We start from the raw sequence: 11247 nt of genomic DNA, 5'->3' as shown, positions 1-11247 counted from the left end.
ATTGCTTATGCTTCGAGGGAGCTGCGGAAACATGAAAAGAACTACCCAACTCATGATCGCGAATTGGTCGCAGTTATTCATGCATTAAAGATGTGGAGACATTACTTGTATGGTGTGCATATTGATATCTATACAGATCACAAGAGCCTTCAATATATTTTCAAACAGAAGGAGTTGAATCTGCGGCAGAGGCGGTGGTTAGAATTATTGAAAGATTATGATGTGAGTATTTTATACCACCCCGGAAAGGCAAATGTAGTAGCTGATGCGCTTAGCCGCCAATCAATGGGAAGTCTATGTGAAGTTCCTTTGGATAAGAAAGAATTAATTCATGAGCTCCACCAACTAGCTAATCTTGGAGTACGTTTAATTGATTCAGGTAGTGCAAGGATTGGTATTAATAATCCCACAGTTTCGTCCCTGAATATGGAAGTAAAAGAGAGTCAACATGAAGATCCTCAGTTGAGCCATTATAGAGACATACTTCATGAAAAAGAGAAGTCTCTATTTGAAACTTCTTTGGATGGAATTCTTAGATACCGAGGCAGGCTATGTGTTTCGAATGTCGCAGAATTACGTCATCGAATCCTCGAAGAAGCTCATTATTCTCGGTATTTTATTCACCCAGATGCAACGAAGATGTATCATGATCTCAAGTTGATATATTGGTGGGATGGCATGAAGAGAGACATAGCAGAATTTGTAGCTCAATGTCAAAATTGCCAGCAAGTTAAAATCGAACATCAAAAGCCAGGAAGATTATTACAAGCAATGAAAATCCCTACTTGGAAATGGGAAGTGGTCAATATGGATTTTATTGTGGGATTACCCCATTCCCGAGGCAGGTATGATTCCATATGGGTGATCGTGGACAGACTCACGAAAGCAGCTCATTTTCTTCCAGTCGGAACCACATACTCAGCGGAAGATTATGCAAGGTTGTATCTCAAGGAGATTGTGCGACTCCATGGTATTCCGATATCCATTATCATAGATAGAGGAGCGCAATTTACAGCCAAGTTCTAGAAATCCTTCCAAGAAGGTCTAGGTACTCAAGTAAAGTTTAGCACGACATTTCCTCCGCAGACTGATGGGCAAGCCGAACGTATCATTCAGACCTTGGAGGATATGGTAAGAGCATATGTTCTAGATTTTGGTGGTAGTTGGGATGACCACTTACCTCTAATCGATTTTGCATACAGCAATAGCTACCATTTCAGTATCCAAATAGCTCCGTATGAAGCTTTATATGGAAGGAAGTGCTGGTCTCCAATTGGATGGTTTGAAATGGGAGAAGTACAGCTAATAGGCCCTGAGTTGATTCAACAAGCAGTATAAAAATTCAAGGTGATCCGAGATCGATTATTGACAGCTCAAAGAAGCCAAAAATCTTATGTGGACAATCGCCGGCGAGACTTAGAATTTCATGTTGATGATTGGGTATTCTTAAAGGTGTCACCAATGAAAGGAGTGATGAGATTTGGTAAGAAAGGGAAGTTAAGTCCTCGATACATTGGACCCTATAAGATTATCCGTAAGGTGGGTCAAGTAGCTTATGAATTGGACTTGCCTCCAGAACTTGAATCAGTCCATCCAGTTTTCCATGTCTCAATGCTCCGCAAGTGTGTTGGAGATCCTACGAGGATTGTTCCAGTAGATGATGTTCAAGTGATAGAAAAGCTAGTCTATGAAGAAGTGCCCATTGTCATATTAGACAGGCAAGTACGGAGACTTCGAAATAAGGAAGTGGCCTAATTTAAAGTCTTATGACGAAACAACAACCGAGAAGAAATGACTTGGAAAGCAGAAGAGAGTATGAAATCCAAATACCTGCACTTATTTCATCCCCCAGAAGAGATCTGTGATGAAACATCGGGATTATGAGGTATGTATATTTTCTTTTTATGCATATGGGTCGTGTGAGGCCAACTTATATTGCTATTGTGTTGTGGCCCTATAAGGCAATGTTATTATGGGTTGTTGTGGCAGGATGGTAGTGCCATGTTATAGGGGAAACTCTGGCAGAATTTCGTAGAATTCCCGAGTGCTTAACATTCGAGGACGAATTTTCCAAAAAGGGGGAAGAATGTTACACCCCAAAAAATTTCCCATGAATGTACAGGGAATAGACTAACGAAGGGCGCGACGTATCCGATGTTTTAATAAGTAAGAAATAACATTTGATGATTCTAAATGAGATTTCAAAGATATGTGAGGTAGGAGACGGGAATTGTTAAGGAAAGCAAGGTATAGGTTGTGCGTCGGGAAAGATTTACGAGTATCGAATTAATGATGACTTAAGGATGTTTTGGAGAAGAGTTATAACTTCCCTTAGATTGTTAATGAAGTGTTAAACAAGTGCTAAGAAGGTCCCATAAGGATTTGAGATCAAACGAAGTGACAAAATCGGAGAAAAGATAGATTATACGACCAATTATACGGTCCGTATAATGTTATACGGTTCGTATAATGGTCCGCAGAGTCGTCACAGTGAAGGTACCTCAATGATTGGATTATACGGTCACTTATACGTACCATATAAAATTATACGGACCGTATAATGGTCACAAAGCGAGATGTTGATGGGGTGATTTCACGATCACTTATACGGACCGTATAATGTGCCGTATAATTGACACAGAAAGGGATGGTTGCTGAAGCAATTTCACGGTCACTTATACGGACCGTATAAGTTTATACGGACCGTATAAGTGTCCGTATAATAGTGTCGGGACAGATTTTTATTTTATAAAAAGAGCACCCCAAGTTCATTTATTTCATTCCCATTTCTTCTCCACGACTCAAGAGCTCTCTAGAACCTTCCACACTCTTCATATACAAGAACCCAAGAGAAATTAATGATCAACTTCACCAAATCAAGAGAAACAAGTGCAAGAAACTCACTAGGGTTCATCTAAGGCAAGAAATCTCATGGGAAGTGGAACTACGGTTTTACTCAAGTGAAGTATTTCGACTTAAAGCTCATCCCCACACTATCAAGGGTACGCTTTATGGTATTTCCATGTTATTTAAGGTGTTGAAAAGTTGAAACACTTGGATTGTAGGAGGATATAGGAAAAAGGTCATGAATGTGGGAATAGTGTCATTTTTTAGTAGTAGTTTGGAGTGAATCATGAATATTGATATGTTGTGATTGTAATTACGTTATGAATCATGTTAAGAATATGAGAGAAACATTAGATGAGAATGAATGTAATATTGTATTATGATCATGATTATGGATGACCTTGAGAGGAAATTGTGGGGATTGGATAATGACGAATTTGACAAAAGTTATTGATGATGATATTATGAATGTTATTATTGATGTTTGGGCGTTGATATATGATATGGAGAAAGTAGTAGAAACAAAGGAGATACTGATCAATTTTGTCTAGCTTTAGTTCAAACACGCTTATGTTATCGATTATCTAATATGAGTATGAACTCCCTCGAAGGTAAAGACGTGAGCAACTGTCACGACCCAGCTAGGGCCGCGACGGGTACCCGGAGCTAGTTACCGAGCACCGCTCACTCTACTACTTATCTTGCCCATCTAATATTCTTTTATCCATTTGCATGCCAGTTGTAGGAAAATCGTAATTAAACAAACATAAATACTATATATACAATTGCCTTTCGGCCATCAAAATACTATACATGCATATGAAAACGTCTTGTGAGACCATCTAACCCACACTGCGTATCTACGAGCCTCTACTAACATACTGTATATACATGGACGGAACAAGACTCCGTCGTGCCCAAAATATGCATATATATATATATATATATATATATATATATATATATATATATATATATATATATATATATATATACCAAAAGGATAATCCTAAGCACCTCCGGACAATGGAGTGCTTTCAACCAGCTGACTGCTACTGAGGATCTGGGCCAAGCTCTCCTCTCTGTCTACCTGTGGGCATGAACACAGCGTCCGAAGAAAGGACGTCAGTACGAATGTTGTACTGAGTATGAGAAGCATAAACAATGAAAGAAAACATCAACAATATAGTAAGCACATCAACATGAAATATCTACATCTGTCTGATAATCATAAAGGAAATCATGCGTGCCATCTTACTCATACTCATCCTCGTAACATATATACATCATATGCAAGCTGCCCGTCCATGTCGGAACGGTGTGATAATCAATAATATTAGCCCGCGTCCAGGCCTCCCGCGTCCGGGGTACCATCTCATGCCACCCACTAGTGGTGTCTGCCCATGCCCGAAGGTCATGGTGTATCCGTATAGCTGCGCCTTGGCGGTGACTGCCCGGCCAACTAGGCACGATGTGAAATGCTCATGTCATGCTTATCATAAAATGCTCATAATAATAATATACTCATCATAAAATACTTATCTCATTGTAATACATGCATAAAGCTCAAGATCAACTTTACTCTATCGGGGTGACGTAAGGTCGTGATCCCCCGATTCCATTATGGAACAACTATTTATACTCTGCCTCACCTTGAAGGAACTAGTACATAAGGTGAGTGTAAGCGATAATTAACATCATCATTATACTAGCATCATCATATCGTATAACTTATCTCATATGGACATTCATAAGTGTAGGCTTTTAACTTCTTAGAAAGTGAGAGCTCATGAAGGGAATAGGAAGTTACATCAAAGATTCATGCCATTAGAAAGAAAGACTAGCCTCACATACCTTGGTCGCTTAGCTAAGATGTCGCTCACTTATGCTTCGTCGATATCACGTCGTTACCTTCATAAGAGAATCCGTATCACCATTAATAAACTAACTACAAGAACGTATCGCAAATTCTAGGAAAAGTCGTACAACGCTTCCATCGTTCGTACCATTTTTCTCATGTTTCATATCACTCCCAACATTTATAATTCTACCGTCAAAATCGTACTCAACATTCGTCATTTACATACAATTGGCAAAATTCACCATTTTCCTCAAATTTTCCCCTTATTTCTACTTCTAGCTTATCCTTGCGTTTTCATACATTAATTGCTTGTTTCATGATATAAAATCATTTATAACGTATTTGTATTCATGACACTTCAATGTTCATAGTTCAATTCTACTATCATTCATTTATGTCACTATTCACTCAACAATGACCCATTTCTATGTCCTTCTACATTTCAAGTGTCTATGCTTTCCAATACCTCAAACAACACGGAATAATCATGAAACTTACCTTGGATAGTGGTTGAACAAACCTTGAGTTGAAATTCTTCACTTAGCCAAAACCCTAGTTCCACCTTCTTAGGAATTTCTTGACTTAGATGATGCCTTGATGTGTTCTTGCACTTGGTTTCATAGATTTTGTGTTGTTGGACTTGATATCCCCTTTGATTCTCTTGGGTTCTTGTGGATGGAGTGTTTGGAAAGTTCTAGAGGTTTCCTGAGTTGCATGAATGGTGAATGAAATAAAATGAGGCCAAATGTTCCTTTTAATAACTCAAAGATAAGGTTTAATGAATTTCTGTCGGGATGAACAGTGACCGTAATGCGCAGTTTACGGACCGTATTTTGATTTACGGTCCGTCCCAGTGAACGTGTTTAAGCATTCTCTCAAAAGCAGAGAGTTTGGCTGGTGGACAGGGCAGTTTACGACCTGGTTTACGGGCCATAAACTTGGTCGTATTTAACCATATTCAACAATTTCCAGAAAGTTGAGATTTTTGGCAGGTTGAAGGACGAGTGCACTATACGGTCCGTAAACCACTATACGGTCCGTATAGTGCCATATACGACCACTGGCAGTGAATTTCTCTGCAACTTTATTATTTTTCCGAGATTTCATAATTAGCCATTCCCGACTTAGTGAAACACCATACACTCATCATACCAGTACGGGAAAACTTCCGAGGTGTAACATTCTTCCCCCCTTTTGGAACATTCGTCCTCGAATGTTCGACACTCGGGGATTCTACAAAATTTTTGCCAGAGTTTCCTTTGTAATTTGGCACTACCAATTTACCACAACGACCCATAATATCATCGCCTCACAGGGCTATATCACAATTTCAACACATTTACGGCCACACACGACCAAAAACATAAAATTAAAACATTCATACCTCATATCGTCGACGTCTCATCTTGAATCTCTTCTGGGGATTGGAACAAATGGGGGTACATAGATTTCATCTTCTCCTACGCTTCCCAAGTCATTTCTTCCCGATTATCGTTCCGCCACAGAACTTTGACTGAAGCAACCTTTTTATTCCGAAGCCTTCGCACTTGTCTATCCAAAATAGCAATGGGCACTTCTTCGTATGTCAACTTCTCTATCACTTGTACATCATCAATCGGAACAATCCTTATGGGGTCTCCAATACACTTTCGGAGCATCGAAACATGGAATACTGGGTGTACAGATTCGAGCTCTGAAGGCAAGTCCAATTCGTAGGCTGCTCTACCCACCTTACGGATGATTTGATACGGTCCAATGTATCTTGGACTCAATTTCCCCTTTCTGCCGAACCTCATTACTCCCTTCATTGGCGAGACTTTCAAGAATACCCAATCATTAGCTTGAAATTCTAAATCCCGTCGGCGGTTGTCCGCATAAGACTTTTGGCGACTTTGAGCTGTTAATAGTCGGTCTCGAATCACTTTAACCTTTTCAACTGCTTGTTGGATTAAGTCGGGGCCTATCAATTGTACTTCTCCGGTTTCAAACCATCCAATTGGTGATCTGCATTTTCTTCCATATAAGGCTTCATACGGGGCCATTTGAATGCTGGAATGATAGCTGTTATTATAGGCAAATTCAATAAGAGGCAAATGCTCATCCCAACTACCACCGAAGTCCAGCACACATGCTCGTAGCATATCTTCTAAGGTCTGAATAGTGCGCTCGGCTTGTCCGTCGGTCTGCGGATGGAACGCCGTGCTGAGCTTGACTTGGGTACCTAGACCTTCTTGAAAGGACTTCCAGAACTTAGCTGTGAACTGTGCCCCTCTGTCTGTGATAATGGCCAAAGGAATACCGTGAAGTCGTACAATCTCCTTGAGATACAATTTAGCATAATCTTCCGCTGAGTATGTGGTTCTAACGGGGAGGAAATGAGCTGATTTCGTGAGTCTATCCACGATCACCATATAGAGTCACACTTCCCTCGCGTACGGGGTAATCCTACCACAAAATCCATATTAATTTCTTCCCATTTCCACGTAGGAATTTCCATTGCTTGCAATAAGCCTCCTGGCTTTTGATGCTCGGCTTTTACTTGCTGGCAATTCAGACATTGGGCTACAAATTCTGCTATATCTCGCTTCATGCCATCCCACCAATATATCGATTTAAGATCATGGTACATCTTGGTTGCACCTGGATGAATAGAATACCGGGAATAATGTGCTTCCTCTAAAATCTGTTGGCGCAAGTTTGCCACATCCGGTACACATAACCTGTCCTGATATCTAAGGACCCCTTCTATGGAAACTTCGAATGGAGACTTTTCTTTTTCGTGAGCTTGATCTCGATAATGGATTAACTGAGGATCTTCATATTGTCGTTCCTTCACTTCTAGATTCAATGATGAAACTGTGGGGTTATTAACGCTAATACCTGCATCTCCTGAATCAATTGGTCGTACGCCAAGACTTGTTAACCGATGGACCTCACGAACCATTTCTCGCATTTCCGAAGGAACTCCACATAAACTACCCATCGATCGGCGGCTAAGTGCATCTGCCACTACATTCGCCTTTCCTGGGTGATATAGAATGTTCACATTGTAATCCTTCAGTAATTCTAACCATCGCCTTTGCCGCAGGTTCAACTCCTTCTGTTTGAAAATATATTGAAGGCTTTTGTGATCCGTATAGATGTCAACACGTACACCATACAAGTAGTGTCTCCATATTTTCAATGCATGAATGACCGCGGCTAATTCAAGATCATGAGTCGGATAATTCTGTTCATGCCTTCGCAACTGTCTCGAGGCATATGCAATGACTCTACCATGCTGCATTAATACACATCCTATTCCCACACCTGAGGCATCACAATATACGACATAGCCATCGGTCCCTTCTGGAAGTGTTAGCACTGGCGCTGAGGTCAACCTGTTTTTCAACTCTTGGAAACTACGCTCACAGGCATCATTCCACTGGAATTTAGCCAACTTCTGAGTTAACTTCGTCAATGGGGCTGAAATAGATGAGAAGCCCTCTACAAATCTCCTGTAATACCCTGCTAACCCAAGAAAACTACGAACTTCTGTAGGTGTTGTAGGCCTTGGCCAAGTCTTCACAGCTTCTATTTTCTGGGTGTCGACTCGGATATCGTCATCTGAAATAACATGACCTAGAAATCCCACGGATTTTAGCCAAAACTCGCACTTCGAAAACTTTGCATACAATTCCCGATCTCGAAGAACGCCAAGAACAATTCTTAGATGATCTGCATGTTCTGACTCTGTGCGAGAATATACCAGGATATCGTCGATAAACACTATCACAAAAAGATCCAAGAACGGCCTGAACACATTATTCATTAAATTCATGAACACCGCTGGGGCGTTCGTCAACCCAAACGACATTACTCGGAACTCGTAATGGCCGTACCTCGTTCTGAAGGCTGTCTTGGGAATGTCTTCTTCTCTGATCCTCACTTGATGATAACCCGATCTTAGGTCTATCTTAGAAAACCACTTAGCACCTTGTAATTGATCGAACAAGTCGTCGATTCTGGGAAGGGGATATTTGTTCTTCACAGTCACCCTGTTCAACTGTCTATAATCGATACACATTCGTAGCGACCCATCTTTCTTTCGCACGAACAAGACCGGTGCTCCCCACGGTGATGAACTGGGTCTAATAAAATCCTTCTCGAGTAAGTCCTTCAACTTTGCCTTTAGCTCTTTCAACTCTGCCGGAGCCATTCGATAGGGAGGAATAGAAATAGGCTCGGTGTCCGGCAATACATCGATGGCAAAATCAATTTCCCTTTCTGGAGGAAGACCTGGTAACTCGTCGGGAAACACATCTGGGAATTCATTCACTACCGGAACCGACTGGAAAGTGGGCACTTCCATTTCCGTGTCCTGAACCCGAACTAGATGACAAACATAACCCTTGGCTATCATTTTTCTCGCCTTAAGGTAGGAAATAAACCTACCCTTTGGGGAAACTGTATTACCCTTCCACTCGAGTATGGGCTCTCCCGGAAATTTGAATCGAACTACCTTTGTCCGGCAACAAACATTAGCATAGCATGACGCCAACCAGTCCATACCCATAATTACGTCAAAATCTATCATCTCAAGTTCAATCAAATCAGCCTTTGTTTGACGATCACGTATAATGACTACACAGTTCTTATATACTTGCCTCGCTATTACAGGATCACCAACCAGAGTGAATACTTCGAAAGGTTTAATTGGCTCGGGTCTCACCCCAACACAATCAGCAATATACGGAGTAATATATGAGTAGGTAGAACCTGGATCAATCAGAGCATATACGTCACGGGAAAATATAGTCAGGGTACCTGTGACAACATCTGGGGAAGACTCGAGGTCCTGTCGCCCAGCTAAAGCATACACACGGGGCTGGACAGCACCTGAAGTAGATGCTCCCCCTCTACCTCTGCCTCTACCTGCTGTAGTCTGGGGAGTCTGTGCTGTCGGGCGTGCTGAAGAAGAACCCGCTGCTGAACCTGTAGGCTGAGTCCCAGCTCTATCCCTCGCTGAGGGGCAATTTCTCATCATGTGACCAACTTGCCCGCAAGCATAACAAGCATCCGAACCCTGACGACACCGTCCGGAATGTAATTTGCCACACTGGCTACACCGCGGTACTGGAGGTCTCCTCTGACTATCATCTCCCTGGTACTGAGAACTTGGGGCCCTCAAACTCTGACCCTGCCCTGACTGGAAAGAGCGATCGAACCTTCCGTCTGAGAATCTGGGAGGCGCACTAGTCGCGGACTGACCTGAGTGCCTGGGATGTGTCTGTCTCGATCCCTCTCTATACTCACTGTTCTCTCCCATAGACCTAGCCCTCTTACCTTATCTTCTGTCACCATCACGATCACTTCTTTGCTGTCGTTGTCATTCCTCGAGATTCTGAGCATGGGCCTGTATCCGGGAAATATCCATCCCGTCTTGCAAGGAGGCCGTCAAACAATCTCTGTACAAATGTGGCCCCAGACCACTCACAAATCTATAGATTTTGTCTCCCATATTGGCCACCATAGTCGGAGCATATCGAGCCAATGAGTTGAATTGCATGCTATACTCTCGGGCACTCATACCCCTTTGCTTTAAATTCAGGAACTTGTCCGCTCTAGCTCGGCGGACTTCGGGTGGCAAGTAGTGACGAATAACGGCATCTACAAACTCTTGCCACACGGGAGGTGGAGCATTTTCTCCTCTTGTTATCACCCAATTCTTATACCATAACACCGCCACATCGCGGAGTCTATAGGAAGCCAACTCCACGGATTCGGTCTCGGAAGCATGGATAATCTCTAAAGTGCTCAACATCTCATCGATAAAATTTTGTGGATCTTCATCTGGCTTCGACCCAAAGAATTCTGGAGGATTTAAGGCCATAAAGTCACGGGCTCTCGTGCTAGCTGAACGATCCCTTGGACCCGCATCCTGTCGTTGTGCCTGAGCGGCAACCAATTGTGTCAATAAATGGATGGCCTCGGACACTTGTTGACCCGAAACACCCGGTGGAGGAATCGGAGCTGAGGCTCCTCCCTGCTCTCCTACATTGGGCGCGGCCTCACTTTGCGATTCGCTTTCCTCTACATTTGTCGGAGGCTCTCTTTCCGCCTGCCTCTTTGTCGTAGCTTTGCCCTTCTGGGCAGCTGTAGCTTTTCCCTTTGGCGGCATTTTCTGAAACCATAACGCACTTTTAGGAATAACATAATCCTAAGCATGGCCCTATCGCACGATTTCATGAGAAGAAGGATGGTCATTTTCCTAAATGCCCTGTAGCCTCTTGTTTATTAGTGTGGCGCGCAACACACCATAAACAAGACTTTACTAGACACGGCTCGCAGACACTTCCTAGGACGAACTGCTCTGATATCACTTTTGTCACGACCCAGCTAGGGCCGCGACGGGTACCCGGAGCTAGTTACCGAGCACCGCTCACTCTACTACTTATCTTGCCCATCTAATATTCTTTTATCCATTTGCATGCCAGTTGTAGGAAAATCGTAATTAAACAAACATAAATACTTTATATACAATTGTCTTTCGGCCATCA

The sequence above is a fragment of the Lycium barbarum genome, chromosome 1 (assembly GCF_019175385.1).
Source record: "Lycium barbarum isolate Lr01 chromosome 1, ASM1917538v2, whole genome shotgun sequence".
Taxonomy (NCBI): domain Eukaryota; kingdom Viridiplantae; phylum Streptophyta; class Magnoliopsida; order Solanales; family Solanaceae; genus Lycium; species Lycium barbarum.
The sequence above is the reverse complement of the archived record's forward strand: the minus strand, read 5'-3'. Positions refer to the sequence as shown.